This window comes from Hyperolius riggenbachi, chromosome 8 (genome assembly GCF_040937935.1).
Source record: "Hyperolius riggenbachi isolate aHypRig1 chromosome 8, aHypRig1.pri, whole genome shotgun sequence".
NCBI lineage: Eukaryota > Metazoa > Chordata > Amphibia > Anura > Hyperoliidae > Hyperolius > Hyperolius riggenbachi.
In genome coordinates, this window is record NC_090653.1 from 104,661,349 (window position 1) to 104,679,767 (window position 18,419).

Below are 18,419 nucleotides of genomic sequence, written 5' to 3' on the forward strand. Positions count from 1 at the left end.
TTTCTATTGCAACCAGGAAAGTGTGACTAACTTCTTTACTCTAACTATCTCTCGATACTCTGTCTCCTGAATGGGGATTATCAATGATATGTAAATACTTCTGAGTTTATGCAAATGTAAGTACATTTATATGCAAATATAGGCAGCTTGAAAATGGACCAATCAAGTCCCTCCCAAGTTTAAATTGCTTAGTCCATTTTCAAACTGCATATATTTGTGCCAAAATGTGCATACATTTGCATAAACTGAAGTATTTGCATATCATTGATCATCCCTACTCCTTAATATCACACTATTGGCTTCTGTGTTTCCTCCTTTATGTTTTCTCGGGCCTTGGATTCTCTGAATCCGCCCTCCTCTCTAGGAACATGGCTTTAGTGGTGCTGCTGAGTGTGTTAGACAGCATTCCAAATTTCTCGTTAAAGTGGCACTGTGGCAGTATATCTGAAAGTATTAATTCTTTAACTAGTGGACATTTTAGTGTTGCGGCATCTTTTATTGCCTAGATCAGGGGTGGGAAAACCTTTTGACTCAAAGGGTTCTTAAATTTGACAGATGGGCCAGAGTGTAAGTGTACAAGTTACCAGTGTAAGTAGCCGATGCGCCCCCGCCCCCCCCCCAAAAAAAGCCAAATGCAATGCTAGTCTTATTTCCCAGTTCAGGTTCCCAATGAGCTTTCTCCCCAGTATAGGTAGCCAGGTGTGTCCCCAGTTGAATGATCCCCCTCCCCAGTGTAGATAGCCAGGTGTTGCCCCAGTATTAGGTAGGTTGCGCAATTGCGAAGGATGGATTGGGAACTGATCGTTCGACGGCGTTCATTGCCACAGTTTCCCCGATCCATCTTAAAGGGATACTGAAGTCTAGTAAAAAAAAAAAGCCAGTTTTAGTTACCTGGGACTTCTACCGGCCCCCTGTACTTTGTTCCCCCGAAGCGGCTTAGTTTCGTTTTCGCTGACTGAGCATGTTGCCAACCATTGCACCTGCAAGGCCCTGGCCGCACGTATCCTCGACACTGTGCCTGCCCAGGAAGCTCCCAGTGATGGAAGCGCAAACGAGTATGCAAGTGGGCAAGGCCGCACAGGCGCAGTGGCAAAAACGAAACTGAACCGTGTGGGGGACCGGAGGATTGTAGAGTACCAGTGCGGGCACAGGACATCTGCAGAGGTCCGATTGAAGCCCCAGGTAAGTAGAACTGGCGCTTTTTTTTAACCAGACTTCAGAATCCCTTTAACGTGGGTACCTAGCTTTGTTTGATGATTTATCCTGTCCTGTCAGTGGGCTGGAGGCGGGGCTTCATTAATGCTTTGCTCTTCCATGCTGCAAATCAAAGATCAGAGAATAGGTTGGCAAGTGTCTGTTTTTAGGCTGCCTATCTTGCAGAACAAGTAAGACAAAATTAATATTTTAACAAGTAAGACTATTCAGATTTACCACATTTATCTCTGTGGTGAGTTGTCTTTCTTTATTTTAGCATAAACTATAATATGCTATTTTGTGTGTTTTCCAGGTTTAGTCCTCAAAGTAGATTTTTACTCTCCAGTCTATGTTTGGTACGTTATTAATAGAACTGTAGTAGTAAAATAACACTGACAAGCTGACGTACAGATTCTAGCGCACCACCTGTGCAAACATGCTGCAATTCACTAAAGAGAGACTAGTTGAAGCCACAAGACACAACACTTAACAAGTGCAAAGAACAGCTTGTGTATCCAGCCAGCAACGTCTCATATTCTCTGCATAGGGATTCTAATTATGCTGGGATCGTGGTCAAATAAACAGGCCTGCCAACTCTTGCAGCCTCAACACTGGCCTTTTCTTCCAGTTACATTAGGACTTGTAGTTCTTGGTTAGTGGAGAAAAAAAGAAGCTAAACTTGTCAAAACAGGTCGTAGCCCTAAAATGTTTTATATATAATAATATAATCATTTTCTATCATTAACACTGAGAGCTTATTTTTGCAGGTTGAAATTATAAAAGCATGTTAGCTTATATATATATATATATATATATATATATTACCACTCAGTATATTAGCTGACAGAGAATCTGCAGTAATATACAGAGCATATAGGCTAAAAATGAGCCTTAGAGGTGGCCATGAATTAAGGTGTACATGAAAAGTATTGTTATGCAGCTTAGCACTATGACGCGGCTGTAAGGGGTGGGGTCTGGAGGTTGGGTATGAGTATATGAATACCAAACAGTGAAGAGGCGGCACACAAACGGCTTTGCTATTTAAAGCGTATATTGGTGGTGGAGCAACACTACATGTTACGAACCATCGCGGTTCTTCATCAGGTGTAAAATGAAACCAAATGTAATCCACATATTTATACAAGTTCAAAGCCACACCCCTTAGCCCGGGGGCGTGGTGATCTTAACTAGACAAAGACCACACCTAGCTATCACAATTACACTCCAACTCCTCATTTCACCACTTATCAGATAGAACAATCAATCAAAAAATGTTTACAAAAAATTCACATTATTACACATTAGCATCTCTGTAATTCTACACACAGTAACACATTAGGGGAACTCCAAAATATGGCTACCCATTACACAAATATTATAACTGACCGTGATCCCAGGGCACTCCACTAGGGCTACCCGTGAACTCCGACCTAAAAAAAGAAAGGCAAAAGGCTGTAACTATAGTCACTACCACTAAAATCCATCATACATTGCACCACTAGCTTAGCTTGGTCTAATTACAAATAGCAGTAAAAAGCACCTAAGTTGCTATAAATGCTATACAAAATGCTGTAAAAATGCTGAAAAAATGCTGAAAAAAGCACCTTAGCTGCTATAAAAATGCTGAAAAAATGCTGAAAAAAGCTGAAAAAAAAAGCTGAAAAAAAGCACTGCTGAAAAAATGCTGAAAAAAGCACCTTAGCTGCTATAAAAATGCTGAAAAAATGCTGAAAAAAGCTGAAAAAAGCACTGCTGAAAAAATGCTGAAAAAAGCACCCTAGCTGCTATAAGTGCTATACAAAATGCAGGAAAAAGGCTGGAAAAATGCTGAAAAAATGCCGCCATAATGCCATGAAACAGCTGAAAAATGCTGCAAAAATGCTGCAAAAATGCCGCCATAATGCCATAAAACAGCTGAAAAATGCTGTAAAAATGCTGCAAACATGCTGCCATACTGCTACTAAAAGCTGCTATATAAAGCATTTCCACTGCATATGTTCATTCATCCCTCTTGGGGACATCACATCAAGGTAGCTAATCCATCGTGCCTCTTTCTGAAGTAGGAGCTTTTCTCTGTCTCCCCCACACCGTTCTAAATCTAGGGAATCAAGCACCATCCATCTTAATTGTGAGGCCCTGTGTCTCGCTTCACAAAAATGCCTGGACACAGAGGTTTCATATATTCCTTTGCCTTCCAAGAACCCACTGATAAATCGCTTGTGTTCCTGGATTCGTACCCGCACAGCCCGTGTGGTCATGCCAACATACATCATACCACACGGGCATTTTAAACCATATACCACATGGGTACTGGCACAGGTGTATCTACCTCGGATCTGCACTTGCCTACCCGTGTGAGGGTGGGAAATGGAGTTGCCTCCCACAATTGCTGAGCACACATTACAACTGCAACAGGCAAAGGTACCATTCCTCTGTTTGTTCAACTTTTTAGTAATGGTGGCCGTGTCCACCTTCCTTACTGTATTCTGGATCGTTCTCCCTCTTTTTAGGGCAAACAACGGTTCCTCTCGGAAGAGATCTCCTACCCCCTGATCGCTACTCAAAACCGGCCAAAACTTCCTGACTACCTTTTTAACTAGGGGTGTGTTTTTCCCAAACTGCATTACAAATGGTATGCGTTTACCTCCACCCACTGTTTTCTTACTACCTCGCAGCAAATCTTCTCTCTTTAATACCCCAACTTCTTCTTGAATTCTAACTACTTGCTCCCTAGGGTATCCCTTTGTGACAAATTTATCAACCAGGTCCTGCCTAGTGTTGGGCGAACAGTGTTCGCCACTGTTCGGGTTCTGCAGAACATCACCCTGTTCGGGTGATGTTCGAGTTCGGCCGAACACCTGACGGTGCTCGGCCAAACCGTTCGGCCATATGGCCGAACTAAGAGCGCATGGCCGAACGTTCCCCGAACGTTCGGCTAGCGCTGTGATTGGCCGAACGGGTCACGTGGTTCGGACCCGAACGCGCTCTGATTGGCCGAACTGTCACGTGGTTCGGGTAAATAAATACCCGAACCACGTCATATCTCCGCCATTTGTCTGTGGGTTTAGCTTTGGGTAGGCAGGCAGGGTAGTTCGCGCTCCAGCCACGCTAGCCAGGGTCCCCCCCAGTCATTGTGTGTCGCTGCTGGGAATAGTAGTACACCGCTCGCTCAGCATTCTGTTTACTGCCACTCTGTGTACCTCGCTCAGCCACACTATATAGCATTCTGTTTACTGCCACTCTGTGTCTGCTGGGAATAGTAGTACACCGCTTGCACAGCCACACTATATAGCATTCTGTTTACTGCCACTCTGTGTACCTCGCTCAGCCACACTATATAGCATTCTGTTTACTGCCACTCTGTGTCTGCTGGGAATAGTGGTACACCGCTCGCTCAGCCACACTATATAGCATTCTGTTCACTGTTCTGTGTCTGCTTGGAATAGTGGTACACCGCTCGTTCAGCCACACTATATAGCATTCTGTGTACTGTTCTGTGTCTGCTGGGAACAGTAGTACACCGCTCGTTCAGCCACACTATATAGCATTCTGTGTACTGTTCTGTGTCTGCTGGGAACAGTAGTACACCGCTCGCTCAGCCACACTATATAGCATTCTGTTCACTGTTCTGTGTCTGCTGGGAATAGTGGTACACCGCTCGCTCAGCCACACTATATAGCATTCTGTTCACTGTTCTGTGTCTGCTGGGAATAGTGGTACACCGCTCGCTCAGCCACACTATATAGCATTCTGTTTACTGTTCTGTGTCTGCTGGGAATAGTGGTACACCGCTCGCTCATCCACACTATATAGCATTCTGTTCACTGTTCTGTGTCTGCTGGGAATAGTGGTACACCGCTCGCTCAGCCACACTATATAGCATTCTGTTCACTGTTCTGTGTCTGCTGGGAATAGTGGTACACCGCTCGCTCAGCCACACTATATAGCATTCTGTTCACTGTTCTGTGTCTGCTGGGAATAGTGGTACACCGCTCGCTCAGCCACACTATATAGCATTCTGTTCACTGTTCTGTGTCTGCTGGGAATAGTGGTACACCGCTCGCTCAGCCACACTATATAGCATTCTGTTCACTGTTCTGTGTCTGCTGGGAATAGTGGTACACCGCTCGCTCAGCCACACTATATAGCATTCTGTTTACTGTTCTGTGTCTGCTGGGAATAGTGGTACACCGCTCGCTCATCCACACTATATAGCATTCTGTTCACTGTTCTGTGTCTGCTGGGAATAGTGGTACACCGCTCGCTCAGCCACACTATATAGCATTCTGTTCACTGTTCTGTGTCTGCTGGGAATAGTGGTACACCGCTCGCTCAGCCACACTATATAGCATTCTGTTCACTGTTCTGTGTCTGCTGGGAACAGTGGTACACCGCTCGTTCAGCCACACTATATAGCATTCTGTGTACTGTTCTGTGTCTGCTGGGAACAGTAGTACACCGCTCGTTCAGCCACACTATATAGCATTCTGTGTACTGTTCTGTGTCTGCTGGGAACAGTAGTACACCGCTCGTTCAGCCACACTATATAGCATTCTGTTCACTGTTCTGTGTCTGCTGGGAATAGTGGTACACCGCTCGCTCAGCCACACTATATAGCATTCTGTTCACTGTTCTGTGTCTGCTGGGAACAGTAGTACACCGCTCGTTCAGCCACACTATATAGCATTCTGTGTACTGTTCTGTGTCTGCTGGGAACAGTAGTACACCGCTCGTTCAGCCACACTATATAGCATTCTGTTCACTGTTCTGTGTCTGCTGGGAATAGTGGTACACCGCTCGCTCAGCCACACTATATAGCATTCTGTGTACTGTTCTGTGTCTGCTGGGAACAGTAGTACACCGCTCGTTCAGCCACACTATATAGCATTCTGTTCACTGTTCTGTGTCTGCTGGGAATAGTGGTACACCGCTCGCTCAGCCACACTATATAGCATTCTGTTCACTGTTCTGTGTCTGCTGGGAATAGTGGTACACCGCTCACCCGTCACTGTATAGCATTGTGCTCTGTGTCGCTGCTGGGAATAGTGGTACTGTATAGCATTTCTGTACTGCCACTGTACTGCTGCCAGTCAGCGTGTACTGTAAGGATAAGTGAAATGAGGAAGAAATCCGGTGAAAGAGGGAGGGGCAAGGGAAGAGGTGTTTCCCCTGACGGTTCACGTACAGGCCACAGGGGAGCACCCAAGAAAACCCACTCAATACCACCCATGTTGTCCAGGACAACAACCCTCACAAATCCAAAAGAACAGGACCAGATAATTACTTGGATGACCTCTCAAGCGTCCAGCAGTGGGTTAAGCAGCACCAGCACATCACGCACGAGGTCCGAGTCCTCAGCCAGTTACAAGGAGCCAGTGGGCACAAAGCTGACACAACCGGCAGCGACACCACGCACACAACTGCCAGATAACCAGTCCGATGAATTACCTCAGGACACAATGGGGTATTCGCAGGAGCTATTCCCAGCCCAACAAACTTCCACCTTTCAAAGGTCAATGGAGGAACAGCCAGAAATGTTGTGCCTGGATTCACAACCGTTAACTGTGGGAAATGTACCGCGCACTGAAATACGAGGCGAGTCCGAAGAGGACTCGGAAACCCAAATCCCAGAGCAATTTGGGCAGGAGGGGTTGCAATTGCAGGAGGTCGGCCGACAAGATCTGGAAGACGACGTTGGAGTGTGCTGCGCAGAGGTTGTTGTGGGGAGCTCTACTCCACGGCGGTGGCCCACAATGACATATGACGAGTTTGAGGAGATGGAAGAGGAGGGTATGGACAATGTGGACAGAGACCCAGATTTTGTTTGTGAACGAGAACATCGCCGTCGTAGCAGCAGCACAGATGAGTCTGTTGAAGAACACACTGCTGCACGAGTTCGCCTTGTGCCACAAGGTAGGCGGCGCGCAATTTCAGGCACCACAAGCGTGGAAGTTCAAGTGAGAGGCAAAAGAGGAGCAAACAGAAATCGCCAGCAAGGAGGCAGGTGCTCCAAAGTCTGGGCTTTCTTTGAAGACTGCACTGAGGATGTTACCATGGCGATTTGCAAGGTGTGCAAGACCCGCCTGAGCAGGGGGAAAAATATTAACAACCTCTCCACCACCAGCATGAGCCGTCACATGCTATCCAAACATCCCACTCTTTGGGCAAACGCGTCAGGACAGGGTACCAGAAACAACACTGCCTCCCTTGGGTTCACCAGACCCGCCTCAGCAGCAGCAGTAGCCCAGCCATTGCGTGGTTCACAACATTCACAAACATCAGACGACGCTGACACTGTCACTTTCCGGAGTAGTGCTCTTGAGGTCTCCCAGTGTTCATCAAACACAACAACCAACAGCCCTTCCGTGTGCAGCGCTACGGTTCAGTTGTCTGTGTCGGAGATGTTTGAGCGCAAGAGGAAATTGCCAGCAAATGACCCCCGGGCCGTGGCAGTAACAGCCAGCATAGCCAAGCTTCTGGCCTGCGAAATGCTGCCATATCGATTGGTGGAGACAAACAGCTTCAAGGGCATGATGTCAGTGGCCATCCCACGTTACGTGGTTCCCAGCCGCTACCACTTTGCACGCTCTGCAGTGCCTGAGTTGCATGAGCACGTGGTCAGCAAAATAACCCGAAGCTTGAAGAATGCCGTTGCCTGCAAGGTTCACCTCACCACTGACACCTGGACGAGTGCGTTCGGCCAGGGTAGATACATCTCCCTTACCGCGCACTGGGTGAACCTTGTGGAGCCTGGCAGCGATTCCTCACCTGCTACGGCACGGGTGTTGCCCACGCCACAAACAGCTGCACCGCCGTCCCTCCCACTGGATAACAGCAGCACCTACCTCTCTGACTCCTTCTCCTCCAACGCATCTCAAAGCTGTACCTCATCCGGAAACGCTAACCCAGCAGCAGTAGGATCGTGGAAGCAGTGCAGCACAGCTGTTGGCATGCGTCAGCAAGCGTTGCTGAAGCTAATCTGCCTTGGGGATAAGCAGCACACAGGGGAGGAAATTTGGAGGGGAATAAAGGAACAGACGGATTTGTGGCTGGCACCGCTGGACCTGAAACCGGGCATGGTTGTGTGTGATAATGGGAGTAATCTCATTCGCGCTTTAAGGTTGGCTAAGCTGACACACATCCCTTGCCTGGCGCACGTGATGAACCTAGTAGTTCAGCGGTTCCTGAGGACATACCCAGGCGTGCCCGATCTGCTGTTGAAGGTGCGTCGAGTGTCCAAACATTGTAGAAATTCCAGTACTGCTTCGGGGGCACTCGCCAAGATGCAGGAGCGCTTCAATCTCCCCCACCATCGCTTGCTGTGTGATGTCCCTACGCGCTGGAATTCTACGCTGCACATGCTAGCCCGCTTTTGCGAGCAGAAGAGTGCAGTGGTCCAGTACATGACGGCGCAGTACCGAGGCGCATCCGGCCAGCTGCCAAGCTTCTGTGGATCCGATTGGGCCAACATGTTGGACCTCTGCCAAGTCCTCCAAAATTTTGAGCAATCCACGTTGCTTGTGAGCAGTGACAACTCTTCAGTCAGCATTACCATACCACTGCTGTGTTTACTGAAGAGGTCGATGTTAAAAATCAAGGAAACAGCTGTCATGATGCAACTGGGGGAATCTGAAGGAGAAAACGATCAGCGTGATGGTACCAACATCAGGCCATCCGCCTCAGGGAACGCTGGCCCCAGCAGCTATGACGAAGAAGAGGAGGAGGAACAGCTGGAGTTGGAGCAGGAATTTCATGCCACCACTGACGAGGGCCAGAGCGGTGCACGTTGGACTTCCACAATTCAACGCGAATGGTCAGCAGAAGCAGACCAGGAGGAAGGTGACGACTATGATGCATCACAACAACTATCACAACGCTCACAAGAGGATGATGAGGATTCTGGTAGGACTCTGGCACACATGGCTCAATTCATGCTAGACTGCATTGAACGTGACCCACGCATTGTGCGCATTCTGGACAACACCAATTACTGGGTTTATACCCTTCTGGATCCACGGTACAAACACAATGTTCCAAAACTGCTTGAAGAAAGAGTCAGACAGGTCAAAATGGAAGAATACCAGCAGGCCCTTGTGGAGACTTTAGAGAGGAGATTGACATCCTCCCCCTCCTCTAGCCAGTTGTACGCAGACAGACTGACTTCCGCAAACCCAGGACGACCAGGAGGGCAGCAAACAACGCAAGCCGCAGCTAGTACCCAAAAGGGAATGGTATCGGCAGTGTCCTTGGAGTGGGAAAATTTTCTGACACCCATGCAGCCGCAGCCCACTGAACAGCAAGCGTGCAGATCCACCTCCAACACCGATCGCCTGGAGAAGATGGTCAAGGACTACATGTCAGATGGCGTAGCTGTGTCGAACCATCCATCTGCACCCTTCAACTATTGGGTATCGAAGCTAGACACCTGGCACGAACTGGCAATGTACGCAATAGAGGTGCTGGCTTGCCCGGCAGCCAGCGTTATGTCGGAACGCTGTTTCAGTGCTGCCGGAGGCATCGTCACAGATCGGCGTATCCGCCTCTCTACAGACAATGCAGACCGTCTGACTCAAATTAAAATGAATCAATCCTGGATTGGAAATGACTACGCAACACTCCAGGACCCCAACCAAGTAACATGACCAATGAACATCTGGGATGGTGTTGCGTTTCCGGGCCCTGTTTATTGAACCTCTCATCTGTATTACATTTATGACTGCATGGCGGCAAAAAGCATTGCTGCTATATCCGCACGCTTTTTGTCCACATGCAAGGCCTGGGTTGTTGTGTCTCACAAAGCGTGGCCTTCTCCTCCTGCGCCTGCTCCTGTTCCATCACGTCTGCTGCTGCTGGGTTAGCGTTGCCGCGTGGTCCCTGTTTATTGAACCACTTATCTTTATTACATTTATGACTGCATGGCGGTACAAAGCATGCTATCCGCACGCTTCTTGCCCTCATGCAAGGCCTGGGTTGTTGTGTCTCACAAAGCGTGGCCTTCTCCTCCTGCGCCTCCTCCTGTTCCATCACGTCTGCTGCTGCTGGGTTAGCGTTGCCGCGTGGTCCCTGTTTATTGAACCACTTATCTTTATTACATTTATGACTGCATGGCCGTACAAAGCCTGCTATCCGCACGCTTCTTGCCCTCATGCAAGGCCTGGGTTGTTGTGTCTCACAAAGCGTGGCCTTCTCCTCCTGCGCCTGCTCCTGTTCCATCACGTCTGCTGCTGCTGGGTTAGCGTTGCCGCGTGGTCCCTGTTTATTGAACCACTTATCTTTATTACATTTATGACTGCATGGCGGTACAAAGCCTGCTATCCGCACGCTTCTTGCCCTCATGCAAGGCCGGGGTTGTTGTGTCTCACAAAGCGTGGCCTTCTTCTCCTCCTGCGCCACCCTCCTCCTGTTCCATCACGTGTGCTGCTGCTGGGTTAGCGTTACCGGTCCCTTTTCCTGGAACCTCTTATATGTATTACATTTATGACTGCATGCCGACAAAAAACATGTTACCTGTGCAAAGAAAACAGACATTTCCCGCATTTAAAAGACAGTTTTCCCTTTGAAACTTTAAAATCGATTTTCTCAAAAACTATAAGCTCTTTTTGCTAATTTTTTTTTCCTCTTGTACCCACTCCCAAGGTGCACATACCCTGCAAATTTGGGGTATGTAGCATGTAAGGAGGCTTTACAAACCACAAAAGTTCGGGTCCCCATTGACTTCCATTATGTTCGGAGTTCGGGTCGAACACCCGAACATCGCGGCCATGTTCGGCCTGTTCGGCCCGAACCCGAACATCTAGATGTTCGCCCAACACTAGTCCTGCCCAGCCAGAGCATAATCCTCTGGTGTAGAGCAGATCCTTTTAGCCCTTAAAAATTGGCCCCTGGGTATAGCTTTAGTGGTGTGGGGGTGGTGATAGCTGTCTTTCCTTAGTAGATTGTTGCGATCAGTGGGTTTTTTAAAAAGTTTAGTGCTCAAACTGTTCTCATGCTTGGAGATGGTGACGTCAAGGAAATTAACCATCTCACTTGACGTCTCCATAGTGAACCTGATGGTGCTGTGGCCTAAGTTGGCCTCATTTACCATCTCCTCCAAAAGCTCCCTAGAACCATTCCAAAGGATGAGCACGTCATCAACAAATCTAAAATATCGATAGACGTGCTCACTGTATTTAGGATTCTCAAAAAAGAATTTCCTCTCAAGGGACTGCACAAATATATTAGCCACCGAAGGGGCAGCTGGTGAACCCATGCTGGCCCCCTGTCTCTGGAAATAGAACCTGCCATGGAATTTAAAATAATTGCATTTGAGGATTAACTCCAACACATCCACAAGAAAGTACACTTCAGCATTGGTCAAATTCATATCTAACAAATTACTTTCTACACAGCTAATAGCCTCATCCTGTGGAATTGCAGTGAACAGGCTTTGTATATCAAGACTACAGAAAATCAATTCCTCTGGGACCTCCTCCAAGGACTCCAATCTGCATAATAAATCTGTAGTGTCCTTTAGGCAATGAGTGAAAGATCTTACTATCTCCTGCAGGTAACCATCTAAATACCCCGCTAATGGGTACAGGACACTCCCCCGGCTAGCCACAATCGGGCGGCCAGGAGGGTCCTTTAACCCCTTATGGATCTTGGGGAGAAGGTATAGCAACGGGACACAAGGATGGTCAGTGGTCAGGCCCCTTGCTGTTTGTTGTGAGATTGTCCCATCTTCAACTGCACATGTTAATAGGAAGTCCACCTTGGATTTAACCTTGATGGTTGGATCATCATCACATAACTCGTAATGCTCATCGATACCCACTTGCCTCAATCCTTCCTGTACATAGCTGTCCTTGTCTTGTACAACTGTTGCATCCCCCTTATCAGCTTTAAGTATAATGATACTGTCATTATCTCGGATTGTGCAGAGTGCCTGCTTTTCTGCCATGGAAAGATTGCTGTGTGCCTTCTTACTGTCCCACTTTGCTTTAACCTCGTTTTTCACTGCCTTATCGAACGCATCAATAGCTGGACAACAGACATCCGGCATCCAATCTGATCTATTCAAATACTTTGTAACGTTCATATGCTTGTGTTCAGTACTTAGTGGCTGGTCTTTAAAGTGCACTTTCAGCTTCAACGTGCGTATAAACTTATAGAAAGCCACTTCCCACTCAAATAACTGATCACTATATACAGGAACAAAGCCTAGTCCCTTTTCCAGCACTGACACCTCAGCTGGAGATAAGGCATAGTTTGAAATGTTAATCACATTGCTCACCTTCGGCCGGTTTCGCGTGTTGTAGCCCTCTCGCGGTGGCAGTGTCTCCGTGGGGTCAGTGCTGGCACCAATGACGGCCCGACTCGTCTGGCTCCCTAGGGTGACTCTTTCGTATTCAGCACCAGAGTCATCTGTCATGGAGTCTGAGGAGGCCGTTTGTCTGTATGTTGCGCCCCTCGCGCCGCCATGTCCACGGCGTACGCGGTGTCTCTGCTGGCCACGGCCTCCTCCTCTGCCTCTCTCCATCCTGATTCTTCCGCCCTGCCGCTGAGCAAAGCGGCGTCTCTGTGGAAACTCCTCCCTAGTGCTTCCGGGTCGCTCACTCGCTCCGGACGTGACGCGACCCTGGTGTAACAGTTCCTCATCAGAAGCTTCAGAGCGGGGAAAACGGCTTCTCATCTGGCGTCTGTCATTTTTCCAGGTATACACTCGATCTAAAGTATAGTCCTCAAGGTCTCTTTGTATCTTTTTCTTTTTCTTATCAGAAATGGCCAGTTTTTCATCCTCTATGCTGTTGTCCAGCTCTTCCATAATATCAATATATTCACAATCCTTCGTGCAGCTTTCTAAGACGTTAACTGCAGTAGTAATGTCAATCTTCAATTTGTTCAGATGCACTGATAATCTTTCTATAGTCAGTGCCATGACATCTATGCTGCTTTTGTTCAATATTTCAAAAAATCTTTGTACAAAAATAGGATCGTTGTTAAGCAATGTGGATCTCAATCCAATACGATATCCCCTTGGTATCCTCCTATTCTTCACATAATCGGCCAAAAACATGCGGTGCAAATTGTATCTTAACTCTTTTCTCTTTAGGTCATATAACAGCTCCTTAGCCTGTTTGACGTTTCCCCCAGTCTCCACGATCATCTCAGGCACCTCACTTAGGATTCTCTGGATATCCTGGTCGTCATAGGCAAAGGTACAAGCTTGTTGTTTGATGTTATCTGTGGTAGTGTGGATGTTGGTTTCATCTGCTCCACTGGTTCCAGAAGCCATGCTGGGTGATTTTGACACGACACACTGTGAACACAACCACGGTCCTGGAACCCCTTCAGGGAAACAAATCCTTGAACTGCCGGTGCTACGCCTCACCCAGGTCACCCACCTGAGGATAAAGTCATGCAAACAGTGAAGAGGCGGCACACAAACGGCTTTGCTATTTAAAGCGTATATTGGTGGTGGAGCAACACTACATGTTACGAACCATCGCGGTTCTTCATCAGGTGTAAAATGAAACCAAATGTAATCCACATATTTATACAAGTTCAAAGCCACACCCCTTAGCCCGGGGGCGTGGTGATCTTAACTAGACAAAGACCACACCTAGCTATCACAATTACACTCCAACTCCTCATTTCACCACTTATCAGATAGAACAATCAATCAAAAAATGTTTACAAAAAATTCACATTATTACACATTAGCATCTCTGTAATTCTACACACAGTAACACATTAGGGGAACTCCAAAATATGGCTACCCATTACACAAATATTATAACTGACCGTGATCCCAGGGCACTCCACTAGGGCTACCCGTGAACTCCGACCTAAAAAAAGAAAGGCAAAAGGCTGTAACTATAGTCACTACCACTAAAATCCATCATACATTGCACCACTAGCTTAGCTTGGTCTAATTACAAATAGCAGTAAAAAGCACCTAAGTTGCTATAAATGCTATACAAAATGCTGTAAAAATGCTGAAAAAATGCTGAAAAAAGCACCTTAGCTGCTATAAAAATGCTGAAAAAATGCTGAAAAAAGCTGAAAAAAAAAGCTGAAAAAAAGCACTGCTGAAAAAATGCTGAAAAAAGCACCTTAGCTGCTATAAAAATGCTGAAAAAATGCTGAAAAAAGCTGAAAAAAGCACTGCTGAAAAAATGCTGAAAAAAGCACCCTAGCTGCTATAAGTGCTATACAAAATGCAGGAAAAAGGCTGGAAAAATGCTGAAAAAATGCCGCCATAATGCCATGAAACAGCTGAAAAATGCTGCAAAAATGCTGCAAAAATGCCGCCATAATGCCATAAAACAGCTGAAAAATGCTGTAAAAATGCTGCAAACATGCTGCCATACTGCTACTAAAAGCTGCTATATAAAGCATTTCCACTGCATATGTTCATTCATCCCTCTTGGGGACATCACATCAAGGTAGCTAATCCATCGTGCCTCTTTCTGAAGTAGGAGCTTTTCTCTGTCTCCCCCACACCGTTCTAAATCTAGGGAATCAAGCACCATCCATCTTAATTGTGAGGCCCTGTGTCTCGCTTCACAAAAATGCCTGGACACAGAGGTTTCATATATTCCTTTGCCTTCCAAGAACCCACTGATAAATCGCTTGTGTTCCTGGATTCGTACCCGCACAGCCCGTGTGGTCATGCCAACATACATCATACCACACGGGCATTTTAAACCATATACCACATGGGTACTGGCACAGGTGTATCTACCTCGGATCTGCACTTGCCTACCCGTGTGAGGGTGGGAAATGGAGTTGCCTCCCACAATTGCTGAGCACACATTACAACTGCAACAGGCAAAGGTACCATTCCTCTGTTTGTTCAACTTTTTAGTAATGGTGGCCGTGTCCACCTTCCTTACTGTATTCTGGATCGTTCTCCCTCTTTTTAGGGCAAACAACGGTTCCTCTCGGAAGAGATCTCCTACCCCCTGATCGCTACTCAAAACCGGCCAAAACTTCCTGACTACCTTTTTAACTAGGGGTGTGTTTTTCCCAAACTGCATTACAAATGGTATGCGTTTACCTCCACCCACTGTTTTCTTACTACCTCGCAGCAAATCTTCTCTCTTTAATACCCCAACTTCTTCTTGAATTCTAACTACTTGCTCCCTCCCTTTGTGACAAATTTATCAACCAGGTCCTGCCCAGCCAGAGCATAATCCTCTGGTGTAGAGCAGATCCTTTTAGCCCTTAAAAATTGGCCCCTGGGTATAGCTTTAGTGGTGTGGGGGTGGTGATAGCTGTCTTTCCTTAGTAGATTGTTGCGATCAGTGGGTTTTTTAAAAAGTTTAGTGCTCAAACTGTTCTCATGCTTGGAGATGGTGACGTCAAGGAAATTAACCATCTCACTTGACGTCTCCATAGTGAACCTGATGGTGCTGTGGCCTAAGTTGGCCTCATTTACCATCTCCTCCAAAAGCTCCCTAGAACCATTCCAAAGGATGAGCACGTCATCAACAAATCTAAAATATCGATAGACGTGCTCACTGTATTTAGGATTCTCAAAAAAGAATTTCCTCTCAAGGGACTGCACAAATATATTAGCCACCGAAGGGGCAGCTGGTGAACCCATGCTGGCCCCCTGTCTCTGGAAATAGAACCTGCCATGGAATTTAAAATAATTGCATTTGAGGATTAACTCCAACACATCCACAAGAAAGTACACTTCAGCATTGGTCAAATTCATATCTAACAAATTACTTTCTACACAGCTAATAGCCTCATCCTGTGGAATTGCAGTGAACAGGCTTTGTATATCAAGACTACAGAAAATCAATTCCTCTGGGACCTCCTCCAAGGACTCCAATCTGCATAATAAATCTGTAGTGTCCTTTAGGCAATGAGTGAAAGATCTTACTATCTCCTGCAGGTAACCATCTAAATACCCCGCTAATGGGTACAGGACACTCCCCCGGCTAGCCACAATCGGGCGGCCAGGAGGGTCCTTTAACCCCTTATGGATCTTGGGGAGAAGGTATAGCAACGGGACACAAGGATGGTCAGTGGTCAGGCCCCTTGCTGTTTGTTGTGAGATTGTCCCATCTTCAACTGCACATGTTAATAGGAAGTCCACCTTGGATTTAACCTTGATGGTTGGATCATCATCACATAACTCGTAATGCTCATCGATACCCACTTGCCTCAATCCTTCCTGTACATAGCTGTCCTTGTCTTGTACAACTGTTGCACCCCCCTTATCAGCTTTAAGTATAATGATACTGTCATTATCTCGGATTGTGCAGAGTGCCTGCTTTTCTGCCATGGAAAGATTGCTGTGTGCCTTCTTACTGTCCCACTTTGCTTTAACCTCGTTTTTCACTGCCTTATCGAACGCATCAATAGCTGGACAACAGACATCCGGCATCCAATCTGATCTATTCAAATACTTTGTAACGTTCATATGCTTGTGTTCAGTACTTAGTGGCTGGTCTTTAAAGTGCACTTTCAGCTTCAACGTGCGTATAAACTTATAGAAAGCCACTTCCCACTCAAATAACTGATCACTATATACAGGAACAAAGCCTAGTCCCTTTTCCAGCACTGACACCTCAGCTGGAGATAAGGCATAGTTTGAAATGTTAATCACATTGCTCACCTTCGGCCGGTTTCGCGTGTTGTAGCCCTCTCGCGGTGGCAGTGTCTCCGTGGGGTCAGTGCTGGCACCAATGACGGCCCGACTCGTCTGGTTGCCCCTTCGGTGGCTAATATATTTGTGCAGTCCCTTGAGAGGAAATTCTTTTTTGAGAATCCTAAATACAGTGAGCACGTCTATCGATATTTTAGATTTGTTGATGACGTGCTCATCCTTTGGAATGGTTCTAGGGAGCTTTTGGAGGAGATGGTAAATGAGGCCAACTTAGGCCACAGCACCATCAGGTTCACTATGGAGACGTCAAGTGAGATGGTTAATTTCCTTGACGTCACCATCTCCAAGCATGAGAACAGTTTGAGCACTAAACTTTTTAAAAAACCCACTGATCGCAACAATCTACTAAGGAAAGACAGCTATCACCACCCCCACACCACTAAAGCTATACCCAGGGGCCAATTTTTAAGGGCTAAAAGGATCTGCTCTACACCAGAGGATTATGCTCTGGCTGGGCAGGACCTGGTTGATAAATTTGTCACAAAGGGATACCCTAGGGAGCAAGTAGTTAGAATACAAGAAGAAGTTGGGGTATTAAAGAGAGAAGATTTGCTGCGAGGTAGTAAGAAAACAGTGGGTGGAGGTAAACGCATACCATTTGTAATGCAGTTTGGGAAAAACACACCCCTAGTTAAAAAGGTAGTCAGGAAGTTTTGGCCGGTTTTGAGTAGCGATCAGGGGGTAGGAGATCTCTTCCGAGAGGAACCGTTGTTTGCCCTAAAAAGAGGGAGAACGATCCAGAATACAGTAAGGAAGGTGGACACGGCCACCATTACTAAAAAGTTGAACAAACAGAGGAATGGTACCTTTGCCTGTTGCAGTTGTAATGTGTGCTCAGCAATTGTGGGAGGCAACTCCATTTCCCACCCTCACACGGGTAGGCAAGTGCAGATCCGAGGTAGATACACCTGTGCCAGTACCCATGTGGTATATGGTTTAAAATGCCCGTGTGGTATGATGTATGTTGGCATGACCACACGGGCTGTGCGGGTACGAATCCAGGAACACAAGCGATTTATCAGTGGGTTCTTGGAAGGCAAAGGAATATATGAAACCTCTGTGTCCAGGCATTTTTGTGAAGCGAGACACAGGGCCTCACAATTAAGATGGATGGTGCTTGATTCCCTAGATTTAGAACGGTGTGGGGGAGACAGAGAAAAGCTCCTACTTCAGAAAGAGGCACGATGGATTAGCTACCTTGATGTGATGTCCCCAAGAGGGATGAATGAACATATGCAGTGGAAATGCTTTATATAGCAGCTTTTAGTAGCAGTATGGCAGCATGTTTGCAGCATTTTTACAGCATTTTTCAGCTGTTTTATGGCATTATGGCGGCATTTTTGCAGCATTTTTGCAGCATTTTTGCAGCATTTTTCAGCTGTTTCATGGCATTATGGCGGCATTTTTTCAGCATTTTTCCAGCCTTTTTCCTGCATTTTGTATAGCACTTATAGCAGCTAGGGTGCTTTTTTCAGCATTTTTTCAGCAGTGCTTTTTTCAGCTTTTTTCAGCATTTTTTCAGCATTTTTATAGCAGCTAAGGTGCTTTTTTCAGCATTTTT

At 46.6% G+C, this 18,419-nt stretch overlaps 1 protein-coding gene across 1 annotated transcript in view; it reads right to left on the bottom strand.

Moving 5' to 3' along the window:
- Positions 1 to 13,624: 13,624 nt before the first annotated feature.
- LOC137529058 (PABIR family member 2-like) overlaps positions 13,625 to 18,419 on the bottom strand; it is a 127,213-nt gene continuing 122,418 nt past the window's right edge. The window contains exon 12 of the mRNA XM_068250954.1: positions 13,625 to 14,021. The gene's annotated coding sequence lies outside the window, so the exon portion shown is untranslated. The remainder of the gene's footprint in view (positions 14,022 to 18,419) is intronic.